General features: G+C 37.2%; 1 protein-coding gene across 1 annotated transcript in view; it reads right to left on the bottom strand.

The window, feature by feature from the left end:
- The window catches only part of LOC107691200 (glutamate receptor-interacting protein 2-like), a gene marked incomplete at its 3' end in the record, with an annotated part of 182055 nt that overhangs the window by 161462 nt on the left and 843 nt on the right, over nt 1-19750 (bottom strand). The window lies entirely within an intron of this gene.

Below are 19750 nucleotides of genomic sequence, written 5' to 3'. Positions count from 1 at the left end.
TTTGTGGGGGGGGGGGGGGGGGGTGTTGTACCATAGAGTTTTTTTTTTTGTACATCTACCATGGTAGTACCATAGTGATTTGAAGCATCTTGAAATACCATTGTTTATATATAGATACAGTATTAATTTAGTCATGGTGACATCATCCTGAATAAAATGGGCTGACTGACAGCTATTTATTGTGTTAGATCCAAAATCTACAACATTTCGCCAATTGAGACAATTACAAAATATACCATGGTGATACCATGGTTTCTCTGATATATTACTATGGTAATACCATGGTGTTTTTTGGACAATATCATCACTTACAACAAAGCACCATTGTACTACTACTATCACATTATTTTGGAAATGTACCATGGTATAATCATGGTATTTTTGGAAGTACTGCATAAAAACCATGGTACACGAATTTCAGTACCATTCAGTATATTTTAAAGTACTTTTTGCACATCTGTCATGGTTTTACCATAGTTTTTCATACATGAACAATGGTGATACCATGTTTTATCATTTTTGGACCATGGTAATACTGTGGAGGTTTTTGGACATTGTAGTGTTTTTAGTAGGGGTGTAACGATTCACTCGTTTTATCGATGCATCGATTACAAACCCCGACGATGCATATGCATCGATCTTGAAACATGATTTTTGAACCGTGAATCGACGATTTCGGACAGTAATCGATATAAAATGCTAAGAATTGAATGAATCGCGATTTCTATAGCGATTCAATGCTTTCAAAATATATACACATTAAATTGCTACAAGCCCAAATTAATGGAGTCCTTGAACAGTGTTCGTGCCTCGCATCTCTCCTTCACACGTTCCACTATTTACTGCCTGTGACTGTCACAGGATTGCGCTCGCGCTCAGTTCGTATCACTGACGCAGCTGATGAGTGATCGCTCCTTAGTACTCGTGGCCAGTAATGCTAAAGTGAAGTAGTTTTACTTTTCTGTAGTTTTTCAATGGCTCTCGGTCATACCGACGACATTACCTGAGCAGCCGTAGGTTGCTCATTTATTCCGACGGAGCAAAAATGTAAGTGTCTAAAGCATACGCACAGTTCCATTGAATGATAAATGTGTTTTAACAATATCATTGAACCGAATGTACGAAGGAAACTCTTAAAATAACCACAGCATTAACAACAACCTTGAAATAAGAGCGCGAGGTTTATCTGATAATCAGATGCATGAAAGTAGCGTTTGTTGCTATAGCAAACAGACATCGGGCGCATTTTCTTTCAGAATCATTATTCGCCGATAGAGAGGAAACGTTAAATACTACAGCATTTTATTTTATGAAAATTAGATAAAAAAGTTTTCGCACTGAAAGAGAAGTGATCTCGCGCTCATTACATTCATAAAATAATTTTATTTGACATTTCTGTCACTTCTGAAATGATGGCTACGCCCCTGGTGTGACAAAATGTTAGCCTATACATAATACTTTTTAAAATTATTTTTTAAAGTCTTGGCTTACATAAATTTCTACATATGTCATGCCATAGCATCATTAAACTAGCATCTAACAAAGGACAAAAGTGTTTGTTTGTTCTTTTTCATTATTCGCCGATAGAGAGGAAACGTTAAATACTACAGCATTTTATTTTATGAAAATTAGATAAAAAAGTTTTCGCACTGAAAGAGAAGTGATCTCGCGCTCATAGAATTTAAGACGTGCCAGGAAATACCTAATATGGACAAAGGCATCTATTGCTGCAGCTAAGCTGAATAAAAAGCAGAATGAACTGGTGAAACATTAAGACAATAAACACAATAAATAAATAAAATTGATGAATGATGCAGTGCTAATTGACATATTCTGTGCAGAAAATTTAAATAATTGTTTGTAGTATATAAAACAATAATAAAATTGCCATTAGGAAAAAATATATAGATTACAAATGATTTGATTATTGTCCAGAAGTGTATTTGATTTCTTATAGCAAATTCAAAGTAAGATATAAGAAAAGAATTACATAAAATTATTGTATTTGACATTTCTGTCACTTCTGAAATGATGGCTATGCCCCTGGTGTGACAAAATGTTAGCCTATACATAATACTTTTTAAAATTATTTTTTAAAGTCTTGGCTTACATAAATTTCTACATATGTCATGCCATAGCATCATTAAACTAGCATCTAACAAAGGACAAAAGTGTTTGTTTGTTCTTTTTTCTCTAACCCATGGTTCTCTAACCATAAAGGCTGCTGTGTAATTTGCCCCCGGACTAAGCATTTAAAGAATTTAGGGGAATCATTTAAATAATCCTTTGAATGCACTTAAAGAATGCAGAATCGAATCATTATAATCGAATCGAATCGAACTGAATCGATTTGAATCGTTCTTAATTTGCAAAAATCATTCTTGAATCGAATCGAAAACCTATGAATCATGAATTGAATCGATTCGCTGTCTACCCAAAGACAGCGCTAGTTTTTAGACATCTAACATATTTGAAGGTATTGCTACCATAATTATTTGAAGGTATTCTTTTGAGTATCTTGAAATATCATATAAACACCACTGTATATTGTGACATCATAATGAATAAAACTGGTTTGAAATATCAAAAAGTTAGATCATTTTCAGCAACAATAAAATATGACTTACACACAGAAGAGTCTTTTTTGAGGGTCAGGTGTAAGACTTTGACTATATGAAAACTGAAGGTTTGTGCTGAAGAGATGAGAATAGGTTGGATGTTCTTTTAAATGATACGCAGACCTCAAACTCAAAGCGACAGGCCCCTGCAGCCAGAATGACAGAACGCATTGTGGTTCCCCTTCTTGATCTTGTATCTTGGAGCCACAAAGCAAGTCATCTAGAAAGGCAGAATTACGCTGAATAATGGCCATTATGCGGGAAGTAAACAGCAAAAAGGCACAATAATGAGTGCTAGAGACTGCTGAACACAAACTACTGCGCTGAGAGCCGAGGTTAACATCTCAGTAAAAGCTATTTTAATCGGATTCACTGAATATGCCTCCTAAAGACACAATTATATCAGTTTTGTGGTTTTTAGTCCATTTCTGTTAGAATTGAGGCTGTATTCTAGTGTAGTCCTAAAGGTTGAAAGTATTTTTTTTTGGCAAAATTATTGACACCGCCTTATCTTACATTTCAATTTTGATTCACGTAAACAGAATTGCAAATCAGTTTATTAAAAAGGCTGTTTAGGCTAACAGACAATGCTGACAATAACAGGTTACATAAAACATCTGTTAACAGACCACAAAAACACTTTGAGACCAAATGATGTCAATAAATATGTAGAACTACCCATAATAGTGACAAGCTTTAGCTTTAGCAAACTAAAACAGCTATTGCTAACTGCTGAGGACATGTTCATGCAGTTTTGTACTGCTTAATGGCCATCTGCCTCATTTTTCAGAATAAGAAGGAAGTATCAATTGTACTAAAGCCAATACACATGGTTGCCATTGCACTCAAAAAAAGCGGGAAACATTTCTCAGGTGGAAACAAACATGCAGGTGACAAAATTTCAACAAGCTTGATTAGTTATTGTTAAACAGAGTGTGTTCCATTTCAGTCGGTCACTCTTGACGTCACGTCGGTAATGACCGACTAATTGGGATCTCGCTTAGAGAGACCAATCCACTTCGAGTGTAGACTAAACGAGCCAATACACATTGGCATCCGATGATTGCATCCAGCTGCCGCTGATCGCAGCGTGAGTATAATTAGTCAGCAGGTGCAACACATACTCAGCTTTTCAAGTTCAGCGCGCTCTTGGGAAGCTCTGGTGCTGGCGGTACGACGCTTCAGCGGCGGTGGTTCTTCCCGTGTCGAGTGGGTTGCACACATCAGGCTGCACTACCCCCTGTTTGTGTTGCAGGCGGCCATCTCCCCTGTGCGCTTCAGCACACTAAAAGAGTTTTAGAATTTCAAAAAGAACATTCACGGGTGGACGTCTTTTTAAAGATGCGTCTTTCAAAGATGCCCTTCCACCTGTGCGTTTCTGGATGCGGTCGTTACCTGGAGCCGGGTGATGATCACGATCGCTGCCTCACATGTCTGGGCGTTAAGCACGCTGAGGCGGCGTTTGTGGACGAGTATTGCTCTCATTGCGGGAAAATGACCGTCGCGGAGTTGCGGACCAGGCTCCTTTTCCTGCAAAGTGGCGGGGTGCCCGTGCCTCTGCCTAGATCTAGGGATCCAGGGGGGCACTACTTCTGGCAGTAGCCGGACTGGTCTTACGGTGACAGTGAGGATTTCCCCTCCGAGGAACCAACCTCCGAGGGCACCTCCTTCCACCGGCACTTCGCAGCCAGTGGAGCTACCCAGGGAACAGGCTGGACCCTCTCGTGGGGTACCACTTGTATCCTTCAGCGCTCCCCCAACGATTGGATGTCAATAGCTGCATCGGAGGTTGAGCCAGACATTTCTGGAGATGATGATCCGGCAGCGCTGCCACCTTCTGGGCGGCCAGCAATGCCGAATACGGATCCGGAAATGGTGGCTATGCTTGCCAGGGCCACCGAGAGGGTTGGGCTCGAGTGGAAGCCTCCACCACGTCCCGAACACTCGCTGGACGATTGGTTTCTCGGGGTGGCTCGCACTGGTTCTCAGGGCCCCACCCCAGTGCCTTTCTTCTCTGGGCCGTGCAATGTCCACTATGGTGGTCCAGGAACGCAATCTCTGGCTGTGTCTGGCCGACATGAGGCAGACTGATAAGATGCGGTTCCTAAATGCCCCCATGTCCCAGACCGGCCTCTTCGGCAACGCAGTGGAGAACTTCGCCCAGCAGTTCTCCGCCACACAGAAGCAAACCGAGGCCATCAAACACATCCTGCCCCGGCGTGCAGCTGCTGCCTCCACCCGGCCACCGGCGGCAGCGCCTCAGTCTGCTCGTCGCCGAGGGCGGCCCCCTGCCACCGCTCCCACTCCCGCTCCCGCGCAGCAAACGCAGCAGCCTCCAGCAAAGCAGTGCCGTGGAGCACGTCCAGGCCCCCGACAAACCTGGTGGCAAGCGGAAGAGCAAGAGGCCCTGAGACGGGCGACCCAGAGATGGAGGAAGCTGCTCTTCGGGAGATGGTGAACGCACCACTCCCTCCCCCGGAGGAGCGCTGGGCGGATAATCTTTTGTTTCTTGTTTCCCCGCCACTGACTTCACGGTCAAAGGTACCCAAAACCTCGACAAAAGAGCAGTTTCTTCTATCTCTGGGTCCCCAGAGGGGACGGGGAGTTGTGGACTGGCCAGTCTCGGATCAGGCGGCAGATGCCCCTGTCTTGCGTGCAGAGATCGCAGTCCTACTGGCGAATGATGCGATAGAGCCGGTCCCTCCAGCCGATATGAAGATGGGGTTTTACAGCCCTTACTTCATTGTACCCAAGAAAGGCGGTGGGTTAAGACCAATCTTGGATCTGCGTGTCTTGAACCGGGCCCTTCACAAGCTTCCTTTCAAGATGCTCATGCAGTATTCAGTACTGCAGTATGCTGTATCACGCATGTATTTCTTTTTCTCTCTATTTTTAACAGCATTAACTTATAATGAAAGACGTCTTCCCTCAGGTAGATTGAATGAAAAAAATAATAGATTGAATGCAAAAAATAATAGATTTCCTGCCTTGCTGGATGTTGGGCTCATGATCAATAAGTTCTTTGCATTCACCTAAACTGATTTGGCAAAATCAAAACGGTAAGGTAATTGCCGCAAGCGCGAGTCCCGCTCGCTGTGAAGCGTGAGCGGCCGGCAGAGGGTTCCACTTGGTCTTAAAGCCTTCCTCAAATGGCTAGTTCACAAATTAAACAATGATTTGCGCAAAAAGAATGATTAATTATCAATTGAGAATTTGTTATTGATATGGTCTAGTGAAAATAATAATATGGGCTGCAAGAAAATAATAAATAAAAAGACTGGGGCTGCTATGAGTGCAGGCAGACAGCATCCATATTTCAACCTAGTGGCATGACAACACCGGCCTTCGTGGCCAAAAATACAGACCGGCCCACCGGGAATCCTCCCGGTGCTCCCGATTAGCCAATCCGGGCCTGATTTAGGCTGTTGGTACATATAGTAATGGACACAAGGCAGAACTAAAACTCTTTTGTCAAATGACCAAGCAGCAGTATGTTAGAATCTCCAAATTCCCAAATATCTAGAAATATTTCAGTCTATAAAAACTGCTTTAGTATAAAAAACGGTTTTAAGGGTTTACACACAAATCAATAAGCCAGACATATAAAAACAGTGCCTCGACTCCTTGACATAAACAGAAGCACATATGTACATATTATGGACAGCAGATGGCGCCAAAAGTCATTAAACAGAAAGAGTTAAATTTAACATTGTCAGCACTGTTAGTCCAGGTTAATGTAACAACACACACAGCAGCCAATGAAATTGCTGTATTTGAGACTATATTTGCATATGTGATGCAAAGGTACACTGGTATATATGTATATAACACATCAGAGGCCATGTGTATTCATGACAGATGTCCTAATGGCACACTGGTATACATGTACATAAACATCAGACATGGGGCCCTATCATATACCTAGCGCAATGTGGCGCCAGGTGCGACGCACGTGTTTTTTGCTAGTTTTAGCCTGACGCAGTTGTCATTTTCACGTCCTGTGCCACGTTGTTTAAATAGCAAATGCATTTGCGCCCATTTGTGCACCCATGGGTGTGCTGGTCTGAAAACGAGGTGTGTTCAGGCGCATTGCTGGCGCGTTGCTATTTTGAGGCAACTGAAATAGACTGTGCCATTGATCAACAAAAACCTGTTATAAAGTCTGGCGCAATATTTTTTGTTGTTATTTAAAGAGCGCGTTAGTAATATGCGCCTATAGACGGGTGCACAACGCACGTACACTTTGCTTATTATGCACACAGGGATGCGCAGCAGCACTCTAAAAATTTAAAATGAAATTCCGCCATGTAAATAGCGAACCCGCCATGGCCCGAGCGCAACTGGTTTTTAAGGGAATGGAAGATGAGACTCTGATTGTTTTATTGCATGTTATGCCCAAAACACAACCATTACTCATTAAGAGAATAGGGACAACCTTTTTAGACCATGCGCCGGGCGTGCCGACCATTTTTCCTGTCCTTAAACTAGCAAAAGTGGATTCGGACACGCCCTAAGCGCAATTGCGCCGTGCGCTTTAGACCATGCGCTTAGATCGTTAAAATAGGGCCCATTATATTTGTTCATTAGGGAAAATGCGTAGTAGGTAATTGTGTGTGATGTCAATCTTATGTCATGATTTGTCATGTCCTTTTTAATAGTTTAGTTCAATGTTCTTTCTCAGATAGGAAAGTCTTAATTTACATTGTAACATTCATTAATTTACTTAGCACAATAGATATCAGTAAAGCAATGAAACAATAAATTAAAGAAAGGATTAATATGTGGGTAAATCTAGACGTGACTCTGCTTTATAATGTATTACATGTTTGAACATGGCCAGAATGAGACACTTTCAAATTTGTTGTCATAACATGGTGAAACTGTGCATCTTTACACGAACTACAGAAACGCTGCGAAAACTAACACCTTAACATGGCCACAATGTGCGGGTCTCCACAAATAAAAAGAAATGCATTCAAAATTGACACGTTAATGTGGACAAATAGTGACCATTGACACGGTCAAATTTCACTCACTCCATTTAAAGACTTTTGGCGCCATTCACCTTCCACAGTCAATAAACCAGTAATAGCTTATAATAAAACTGCCTCGACACCTTGACATCAACAGATGTACATATAGTGCACAAGGCTGACAGTCAATATAATGTTGATAAAGATATACAACAATTTTATATATTTGTTGTGTAAATGCATGTTTTACACAATGTCGGACTGTTAATCAGTCTGTGCAATATAATAGTCTATTACTAAACTGCTAATTAAAGACAAGCAAATCCAAAATTTATATAAGCTATGTCCTATGCAAATGACAATATAAAGGACACAAATATTCTCTGCCAATAACAATGCATTGTAGCACTGGAAACATTCAGTCCAGTCTGTCCTCTTTGCATCTCCTGTAGTTAACACTAATTACATGCTTTGCTTCCTGATACAGTGTGTACATTTATAGTGTGCTCTTTATCTTTATCCTTTTTTAACCCTCAAGCATCCTTCATATAGCAGTCCTTAATTTGTCCTTCGTAGACAAATTTGGGCACGAAGGTCTCAGCTGTGATCCCGATTTTGTTTTTTAAATAAATGTAATTTCACTGTCTTCGAGAAAATAAAAACTATCAATTTATGCAGTTTTTTGTGATTTTTGGTGTTTTTTAAATTTATTTACCTCTAAAAGTACCAGATTTTTTTTAACGTAAAATATGCTTATTTTGATGTTATATTTAATATTTCTTATACTTAAGTAAAAAAAAAAAATCATTCCAGTAAGTTCAGACAGCCAAAACCTACAATTTTGGTGAGTTTGGTAACATCTGGCGACATATGATGGTATAAAAATATCAAAATATCAAAACTATCAATAGCCACTATTTGGCTGTAGTACTCAATGGCTGCATATAGGCTGAAATCAATAAACCATTGTTGTAATGAACCTAACCTCTTAAGTTTTAGATTTTATCACAAATTAAAAGTGTAGAATTAAAAAAAAAATCTATAAGGAAAAGACAAAGTAGGAGATAGAGTAATCATTTATTTCTAACAAAAAACATCAAATTTCAATAACTCAAAACAGTCAAATGGAACCAAATGGTGCCAAACAAGTAAGAATAAACAACAAACCTAACAAGTAGCCTGTTTCAGACATTTTTTTTGACATTTTCATAAACAAATCTTGCAGTAGGACTGTGATCTGAATTTGAAGTGTGTGTGTGTGTGTGTGTGTGTGTGAGAGAGAGTGTGTGTGAGTGTTAAGTGTTTGCCACATTGAGAATGTTGTATAGACTCAGCACTTCATTTATGTGTATGTATGACCTGCATTGTGTTGGATTTATAGATTTTTATTGGACAAATAAAAAATAATTCTTTGAATTTTAGTATTGCCCATTCATTTCCTATGGGTGCCCACTTTTGGGCATGAATGACAAATGAAGGAGTTTTTTTTTTTTTTTTTACCACTTAACTTTGTTGAATCGAGTCCTCTTTTTTTGTGTGTGTGTTCAGGTGGCAAACTTACGAAAAGTAGCCAAGTCTTTAACCGCTCAGATTAAGAAAACTATTTAAAAAAAAAAAAAGGGATTTTGCCCAAATTTGTCCCCAATGACAATTGAGGGTTAAACCCTCATAAATGCAATGGCAACCCCTCTGTGAATGATAGCTTTCAACTTAATTTATTAATTACTTTAACAAAATTAAAATAGTGCTGTAGAGCTTGGGTTGAGATAGGAAGATGAGCACAGCGAGTTTCTGAAAATAACAAGAACAATAGCTGAAGTGTTTTACAAATAACAACAAAAGAGTAGCTTAGCCAAACTTTCCGCTTAATGCAAACAATGTTCATCAAGCAATAATTTACATAAAACTCCAATAAGTACAATAAAATACTGAGTAACTTACACTTTAGACTCAATGTTGCCAGTTATGTGTCTTTTTGTTCTGCAGACAAAAAAAAAAGAAGTCTTCAGCGTTTTTGAACGAATCAAACAGTTCAGTGTCAGAGAATGATTCGCTTAAATCAGTCACCTGCTTTCTGAACAAATCAGTGTAGAGAATGATTCAAAGTTTATCTCATAGGCTACGTTTACACTAGTGTTTTCGTTTTAAAACGCATAACTTTCGCTTCGGTTACGCCTGTCGTTTACACTACTCTGGCGTTTTCGACCCTCAAAAATGGAGACTTTTGACAACGCTGCAGACCCCGTTTTAGGTTGAAACCTTCAGGGTTGTGTTTTAGTGTAAACGGACCAAAACGGAGACTTTTGAAAACGATGTCGTGGCTGCCCACATTTGCTTTGCGTATCCTTGACGACCGTGTAAATAATAACACTATGCTCATTATTGTACCCATAGATATGTATAGGTAGATTCCCCTTTCTACCGCTCCAAGCACGTAGATGCAGGGGTGTGGACTCGAGTCACTTGACTCGAGACTTGACTTGGACGCGAATGACACTTAATGACAGTTGTCATAAACATGCATAAAAAACCTTCATATTCATGACATGTGTCATGTCATGATTGTGTAGGTGTCATGTCATGATTATGAAAGTGTCATGCCAGTCTTATGCACACCCCTTCAAGTAAAGTGTAACCTGATATGGTCATTAATACTGAGACACTAATTTGGGCAAAAATCACTAATGACTTGTTTAAGACTTGAATCTTAAAGCTGAGGACTTGCAACTCGACTTGGACTTGCCTGTCTTGACTCGGGACTTGACTTGGGACTTGTCTGTCTTGACTCGGGACTTGACTCGAGACTTAAATGCAAAGACTCGAGACTTACTTGTGACTTGCAAAACAATGACTTGGTCCCACCTCTGCGTAGATGTGTCTGCCATCTAAACAATATGGAATCTACCTATACATATCTATGGTTGTACCTGCATGAATGGTCATGTGACATGCATTTTCGTTGTGTAGTGTGGCCTGAGAGAGTTTCTGAAATGCAGTGTAGACGAGAATCAGCGTTTTAAAATGAAAAAGCACTAGTGTAAACAGTGCCATAAATTGTTTCCATCCAAAACATTTTTTTAACTAATCAGTTCAATGAATGATTCAATGATTCATTAGACAGTCATTTGTCGCCACCTACTGGCGTAACGATGTAACTTCTAATCAAATCCACTACAAAATTAAACTGTTTTCATACAACACAAGAAATAATGCCATTTTTCAGTGCAAAAAGTTGCACAGCATAACTTTAAATCAGAAAGATTTAAATCTTAAATCAAAAATATTTGTTGGTAATAATTTACCTTTGAAAGTATACACTCAGACCAATGCAGGAAAGATAAAGAGTGTGATAGTGCCAGCGAAAGTTAGAGGAGATAGCCTGTCCATAAATTTAGTTTTGTAGACATTTATTGTCTGAGCCTGACATTGGTTTTGGTCACTGCAGACACTCTCCCAGTTATTTCATTTATCTCCAGATAAATGAACCGAGGCAAATGTATTGAGCTGTAGGAAGTGTCAAGCTTTAGTATCTGTGTCGACTATCAGACAGTTTCTAGTAATTAAAGATTGTGAAAGTGATTTTTTTTTTCAGGTTCAGAGAGTGGGGGTTTTGAAGAGATAGAGTGTGTTGTAAACTTTGCTACTTTTACTTAACTCAGAACTTAAACTATTGCGATAAAAGTAAAACTAATTATATTTAAGGATGTCTTGTATCCATTTACATTTTAAGATAGCATCTATAACATAAGTCCACAAAAATATGACTTCTCAAAAAAAAAAAAAAAAAACATGGTCCAATGTACAGTACTGTTAAAATGTACTACTATAGCTTACCTGATGGATATTACTGAAATTGGCATCTTGAAATGTTAGCAAAATGGAAGAAGGTAGCACTGACTGAACCTGCATACAAAACCCTGCAGATTTACAGTGGGGAATAAAGAAAAAAAAAACGTTATCACTTGTTTCTCTAGGGTGTCACTTTGGTTACATACATTTATAACATCTGAGAGAGCTAGCTGTTATTTGGTTATGGACCATTGACACTCCCAATTGAGATTGTAGATAGAGTTTCAATGGTCCATTTGAGAGATAGGTGGCAGTAATGCACTTATAAGTCTGCGATCCGCCGTAAAGCAAGAAGAAGAAGAAGAAAACGCATCACGCGCCGGCTGTCGAGTACGCGCTCAGGACAGTTCAGACATTGCAGTGCATCAGAGGTAAAAAAACAATATAAATACTTTTCAGTTTCTTGCACAGACCGATCGTTTTGTATCTTTAAACATCAATGTATCATCACGAGCCGCAGGGTTTAATTAGGTTTTTTTTGTGTATGTTTTATGACTCTCAAAGCTGTGATTCCCATCCACTGACATTATATGACTGACAGACTGGAACAGTTTGAGTTAAAAATCTCCGTTTGTGTTCTACTGAAGAAACAAAGTCACCTACATCTTGGATGCCCTGGGGGTAAGCAGATAAACATCAAATTTTCTTTTTTTGGTGAACTATCCCTTTAAGATATTTTTGATGAAATCTGAGCTTTCTGACCCTGCATAGACAGCAACACAACACGACACGTTCAAGGACCAGAAAGGTAGTAAGAACTTCATTAAAATAGTCCATATGACATCAGTTGTTCAACCGTAATTTTATGAAGCTACGAGAATACTTTTTGTGTGCAAAGAAAACAAAAGTAACAACTTTATTCAACAATTTCTTCTCTTCCATGTCAGTCTTCGGATAAACTCTCACAGGTAAGAATGTGTTGGTGTTTTTAATATGTATTAACTCAATATTACAGGATTATAAAATGGTAACTTTTTAATGTCGCATTAGCGAACGACTTCGTTTTGTTGTATTGTGTTAGTTTAGCAAAGTCTTTTGCAGATATATATATATTTGACAGTCTTTCACCATTCCAGAATGACAGACAACATACATATAGCCGCCCATAGAAACAGCTGCTAATGAGGCATCTATGTATGTATATCTATGTCTGCATATACCAACAGCTGCTAATGTGGTTATGCTAATCTCAACTCTCTGTTACGAAATTGTGTTTTCCTGCATGGCTTCGACAACATACAGCAATAAATGTCCCATGGAGTTAAGAACGATATTATTCTTGTCTATAAAAAGACGTTTAACTGTAAATTACAGAACAATCTGTTTCTGAAGAGAATACAAGCAACAAATTGTCAGTGAGAACGTTTTAAAGGTTAAATGCTGCAACTCATCATAAACGGCTGCAGATGTCACAGCAAAAGAGCACCGCCGTATGTTTGTGAACAAGCTGAACCCCACATCTCTGACTAAGTGATGAACAGCAGACTGTCTTTCATGGGAGCTACCCTCCCTGTGGTCGTCTGCGTTTACAGGCCACTGCCTCTCAGAGCAATCAGGCCCCAGCAGGCTTTACTGCGCAAAACCAAGCAAGCCCAATAGTGTGCGTATGAAGGCACTGTAGATCAGCCATCGGTGTCGCTCATCACAATGTCAAGTCCAAGCGGGGTGAGTCATGGTGAGCCACATTCACTGTCACAAAACACTGACGGTACCACACCAAACCACTCATGGGAATCAGGACAGGAAATAACCATTCCCAACATTGTATGTTATACTTCATAACGGATTCAAAACGAAGCTGTATTTATCTGCTTGAGTAAGTCATCAAATCACATTACCCACAATTCCAATGAGTGACCTAGATGACGATTAGCTAATGCTGCTGGCACGCATGTCACTTAACACGGCAAAAACCGCATTCAACACAGTCTGTTTGGAGGTTGGAGTCATATATATATATATATATATATATATATATATCCCTCCCTTCCCATGATGCTCTGAAAGGGAAGTAAGTACATATAACAAAAGGAAGTGACATTAATGGATGTGAATCATGTTTGTTTGATGATCTGTTATACGCGTCATAAGCACAGAAGCCTGTGGGACAGTCTGGCAAAATGTCTCGCTCAGGAAAACCCAGCCAAGCAAATTAATTAAACACTTTGCCACATGCTGAAACAAACCCATGATGAGGAAGAATCTGGCCAACATCAATGTGAAAATGGTAATTATGAAAATATTGGAGAAAAAAAAAAGTCAGGTTATTACATTTTCATGAAAAAAAAAAATATCATTTAGGATCTAAAATTAAAAGCTTAGTTCGTCCAAAAATGAAAATTCATGAAGATCATTTACTAACCCTCATGTCGTGCAAACCCTATGTCTTTCTTCCGTGGAAGGCAAAGTGTGATTTAAATTAGAATTGATCTGAAATTAATTCAGTCAGCTATTAACTACTGGGACTGGATGACTAATTCAGTGAGTTGAATCTGAAAGAAGCAGATTCGTTAAAGAATCATTTAGATTTGTGAACTGCATAAAATGATTAAATGACAAATGCAGACTCCAAAAACAATTCAGTCGAATTTTTCAGTGAGTAATGACATTAATTTGGTTCTTTCAGTCTGATCTTTCAAACAAAGTTTTTGTATAACTTCAAAAGACTTGGAATATACTTAAAAACAAGACTCACTGATTCATTCAATTTTGTGAAATCCATAAACTGATTCACTGAAAAGTACAGATTAAAAATGATTTGGTCAAGATTTTCTGTGATTAATGACCTTAATTTTGGCCTTTTCTTTTGCACAAAGTTTTTGTATAGCTTTAAAAGACTTGGAATATACTCATAAATCTGATTCATTCATTAATCATTCAGTTTTGTGAACTGCATAAACGGATTCACAGAAAAATACAGATTCAGTCAACATTTTACATTAATTTTGGTCTGTTCTTTCACACAAGGTTTTTTGTACCTTCAAAAGACTTAGAATACAAAGTTTTCTTTAATGATTATCTTTTGAATATATACTTAATAACTGGATTTGTTAATTAATCAATCAGTTTTGTGTAATACATAAACAGATTAACTGAAAAATACAGATTCACAAAATGATTTGGTCAATAATAATGTTAATTTTGGTCTGGTTTTTTTTCACACAAAGTTTTTGTATAGCTTCAAAATACTTAGAATATAGCATATTTATAGCGCAAGTCATGTGGACTACTTTATATTGCTTTTTGTTTTTCATTTTGGAGCTTGAAATTCTTAGTCCTTAGGGTAAAAGTCATAAAAAGATGTTTTGTTTCCTGCTTACGTGCATGAAATTATTTCATTTCATCCAAATGAATACATTTCACCCATGGAAAGAAAATGAACCATAAATATTCTCATTACAGTTTATCAGTTCAGCCAAACTGATTATGTGAGCTGCATAAAAGATTTGAGTCTTTGAGAGCTTCATGGATGAGCATGTCTATTGAGAATAGCAGCATCCTTAGATTTAATACAAGACAAACAAGATCAAGAATGAGGGTTAAGGTAGGGTTACAGTTTTCTTAACCACTTCGGTAATACATATCGTAGAAGATGTCAAAGATTATTTTGAACATGATATAAACGACTTTGGGAATGTTTTATCAACAGCTAACAGTAATAGGCGTACTGAGCCACGCTATCGCTCATTGCATTTAGTCATTTTCATTCACAAGATAGCGAACCACACATCTCTTGATTACCGCATCTGCTCATTCCCACGATACCCCAGAGTCTTCAACCTTCCCGAAGCTCTGAATATGTTTATAATGAAATAACAAGCGCTTCTGAGGATGAGAGCTGAAGAGACGTCGTTGGTTTGTCGTGCCGTGTCATTTTAGCCTCTAAAGACCGCGCACACATTTTCAGTTTGAGCACGGACTGTAATGTGATGAAGGCCTGCTGCTGCTAGTGTCGTTTGTAAAACCGGTGAATTGACAGGAGTGGGATGTTAGCCCGAGGGATTTGAAAAGTGTGGCAAGTAGATTATGCAAATTGAACACGTTATCTTGATCGGTTCTGAAAATAGATGGGAAACTGAAAAAAATACAATGAAGAACTTAAAATGAACTTGAGTGGAGTTTGGGGTGTGTAGTGGATTGAAGGCCTCAGTCTTTTTGATACTTTAATAATTAAGTTAATGTGTATTTAACCCAAAATGACTGTTTGAGGTCTGATTCACCAGGAGCTAGATTTACACAAGACTCAACAGTTGTGCAGATATACTGTATAGGGGTTTGACTATGATTCAGTTTTTGAAATTAAATTCACACATAGGTCACTGTAAAATGACTTGAATACACCTCTGCTATAATGTGCAAGTTTCTGAACTAAAATGAATTTTGATATTTTGGTCAGCATAATGTAAAAATGCCCTACACTGATATAATGCTGAATAAAAACAAAACAAAACTTATTAAAAATTTAACATCATCATCATTATTATTATTTATAATAAAAGCAGTTTTGGTAAAATATTTGTAATATTTGAAAAAGATAACTTTTGTTTGCCAAAAATAAATAAATAAATAAATACATAACAATTATTATTATTATTATTATTATTATTATTTAAAAAGCTTTTTTAACTTGTTCGCCATATGATGCACACAATATATTAATATATTAACACAATATATTAATACTTCTTGTATTATTTATTAAATCATCATATTTTAATAATAATAATGATGATGATGATGATGATGGTGATGAACACATAAACCCATTTTACATTAAATTTCAACTTTTCTTAAAATTGGTATAAAAGTTTTTCAAAACCTAAACCAACATAAGAGTACATTTCTAAGAATTTGACACGTGTTGTAGACTAGATTTTGAAAGGATTTTTCCTTTTTTTTTCAACATGGATACTCTTATTTGTTAAGATAATTAAGATTTGTTCATTTGTTTTATGTAGATTGTCTTGCATGCATTAAATTTCATGCAAAAAAAATGCCTTAAAATTATTTTTTTTTTTAAGATTTATGAGTATATTTCCCAGAACTCATAGAGGGATTTGTAAAGTGTGGAATCAAAGTGAATGAATCTATCCTTATGTAAACTGGTGCATTTTTATATAATGCAATTTAATGCACTGGATTCACAAATGTTTTATATGGCTTGTAGTGTTCAAAACAATTACAGGTGCATCTCAAAAAATTTGAATATCGTGAAAAAATTTTCATTTTTATTTTGTAACATTTCAAAAAGTGAAACGTTCATATATTCTAGATTCATGTAAAGTAAAACATTTCAAAAGTTTTTTTGTTGTTGTTTTGTTTTAATTTTGATTAAATTGGCCAATACTGGCCAATCAAGCACAGTAATATAATGGTCAGCAAACCACTTGGAAGTGGTTTTTGCACTGTGGGCAGGTGCTAAAGACCTGCTGGAAAAGGAAATCAGCATCTCCATAAAGCTTGTCAGCAGATGGAAGCATAAAGTGCTCCAAAATCTCCTGGTAGATGGCTGCATTGACTTTGGACTTGATAAAACACTACAGACCAACACCAGCAGACGTCACGGCAGCCCAAATCATCACTGACTTCAGAAACTTCACACTGGACTTGGATTCTGTGCTTCAGTATTCCTCCAGACTCCAGACCTTGATTTCCAAATGAAATGCAAAATTTACTTTATTTGAAAAGAGGACTTTGGACCACTGAGCAACACTCCAGTTATTTTTCTTCTTAGCCCAGGTAAGATGTTTCTGATGTTGTTTCTGTTTCAGAAGTCATTTTCATTTTCCTGAAGACGTCTGAGCGTGGTGACTCTTGATGCACTGACTCCAGCTGCAGTCCACTCTTTGTGAAGCTCTCCCTAGTGTTTAAATCGGCTTTGCTTGACAGTATTCTCAAGCTTGCGGTCATCCCTGTTGCTTGTGCACCTTTTCCTACCCAATTTCTTCCATCCAGTCAGCTTTGCATTTAATATGCTTTGATACAGCACTCTGTGAACAGCCACCCCTTTCAGTGATGACCTTCTGTGACTTACCCTCTTTGTGGAGGGTGTCAATGATTGTCTTCTGGACCATTGCCAAGTCAGCAGTCTTCCCCATTATTGTGGTTTCAAAGAACAAGCGATACCCAGGATTTACACTGAGGGATGGTCATTTAATTAAACTCAAATGTAAATATTCTAATATTTTGAGATACTGGATTTTTGATTTTCATGAGCTGTAAGCTCTAATCATCAAAATAAAAATAAAAAAATAAAAAACTTTTGAAATGTTTTGTTTTACATGTAAAGAATCTAGAATATATGAAAGTGTCACTTTTTAAAATGTTACAAGAAAAAAATTAACTTTTTCACGATATTAAAATTTTTTGAGATGCACCTGTATATGACTGCATTCACTGACAAACACATATAACCTCACAATCACATTTTCACAACCGGCCAGTACAAGAGACTATTGTCGAGACAATCTTTCTGTAATTTGTCAAACAATGTTTGCTATGACCTAACTTCAGCAAAAGGGGACAGCCCTTTGATATTTAACATACATGCAATTCCAGAGCCTTCTAAAAATAGGAGGAGGAAGATGACATCTCTATAGCGGAGGGCAAATGAGCACTCTGCTCTCTGACCTCATCCTGCTCTGAGACATGAGGCAGAGGAAATATTTCTCAAAATGCCATTTCAAATGGCAACAGCATTCAAAGCCACATTCATAAAAAAAAATAACATAACAAAATAAAATAACTTAAAATAAAATAATAAAATTAAAAAATAATAAAGCATTATAACTGATCACAAGAACTGATAAACAATATTTTATTTTAAAAAAGCAATAGGACCAAAACCTGGTGCAGAACTCAAGGTCTTGAGCATTCATGCAGCTACGATCAATTCTGCTTGAGCTAAACGCGGGAATCTGTCCAGATATACTGTTGCAGCCGCTGCGAGATATGATCAGGCAATGCTCTCTCAGTGCTACAACTTCCTCCAAATGCACGTACACACTGTCAGCAAACTGCAAATTCATCCTCACTATTCTAATTTAACTCGGTTCTTATGAATAATGGGATCTCACGTCTTGGAATTCAAATTCTGATAAGGAAAGAGGATTAGCTCCTGAATGAGAGAGAGACAAACATAATAAAAATGCAATTTTTGTGTTTCAACAACATTTTTGGTCAGCACTGAATAATGGAGTTCATTGCTAATTAACTATATATGTAATTTACTGATTGTTAGTAACTTCTGTTTTAAAAGTATCTCTTTTTAGAATGTGACATTCTCACCTCTCTGCATGACCAATTCATGAGATCTTCTATGCACAAGAGATGAAAAAGTTGAAGCAAGTTAAACGATTCAGAATTTCTCCCCTGGGCAATGAACATTCACTCGTTCAACTTCAAAACACTTTATATATTACAATATCTTAAACATCACTGTAGAACATCACTGTAGATCAAGATGCAGAGAAGTGCCTCTGGGTTACGTACTGGGGCACAACTCAATTTTTGTTTGACATAATTTTACCCAAGTGTTGAGGTGAGTACCTCAAGGCTATGTACCTGGGCACATTTCATTTTGCCTTGGACTTCATTATACAGTAGATAGGAGCTCAGGAATACCTCAAGACTATGTAAGGGGGCCATTCCTGTTATGCAATACCTTGTGAATTCTATAATTTATAAATAAATAAATGTGTGTTGTAATTAAAGCCAGACTATGTTTAAAAAGATTATACAAGACTTTTATAAAAAGGTTCTGGTCAACCTGAAACAATTTTATTTAACAACTTTATTAGTAATTATAACTTCATTAATAACTTCATAATTTATAAATCAATTAACAATTAAAATAATAATTTGAAATAACATTACTTCTGTATTCTGTAAATGTATATGTTTTGTTTGAAATATTTTTGAGAAAAAAAGCGTGCATATTTTTTAATAAATTGCCAGTTCTTTTATGTTAGAAGTTACATAGCTTTGTTAAAAATGGCAATATAAATAAAAGAAGTTAAATTATTTAAAATTCACACCATGTTCATTTTAGTGTGATGCTGTGATTCATCGAGGCATTACCACAACAAGAATGAGAAAGTTTCTGGCATTACAGAAATGAAAATTGGATAAAAGTAAAAATAAATAAAGTGTTAATAAAATAATATGACAATGCAACACAATTTGTTAGAAGTTACATAGATTTATCAAAAATGGCAATATCCACATAAATCAAAATAATTAAATTATTAAAAAATCACACGTTAATTTTATTGTGATTCTGTTATAGAAGACAAACTAATATGTTATATA

The sequence above is a fragment of the Sinocyclocheilus anshuiensis genome, unplaced genomic scaffold, assembly GCF_001515605.1.
Source record: "Sinocyclocheilus anshuiensis isolate Anshui unplaced genomic scaffold, SAMN03320099.WGS_v1.1 scaffold338, whole genome shotgun sequence".
In the NCBI taxonomy this organism is placed as follows: domain Eukaryota; kingdom Metazoa; phylum Chordata; class Actinopteri; order Cypriniformes; family Cyprinidae; genus Sinocyclocheilus; species Sinocyclocheilus anshuiensis.
Note: the sequence above shows the minus strand (reverse complement) of the source record. Positions and strands in the feature narration are given on the sequence as shown.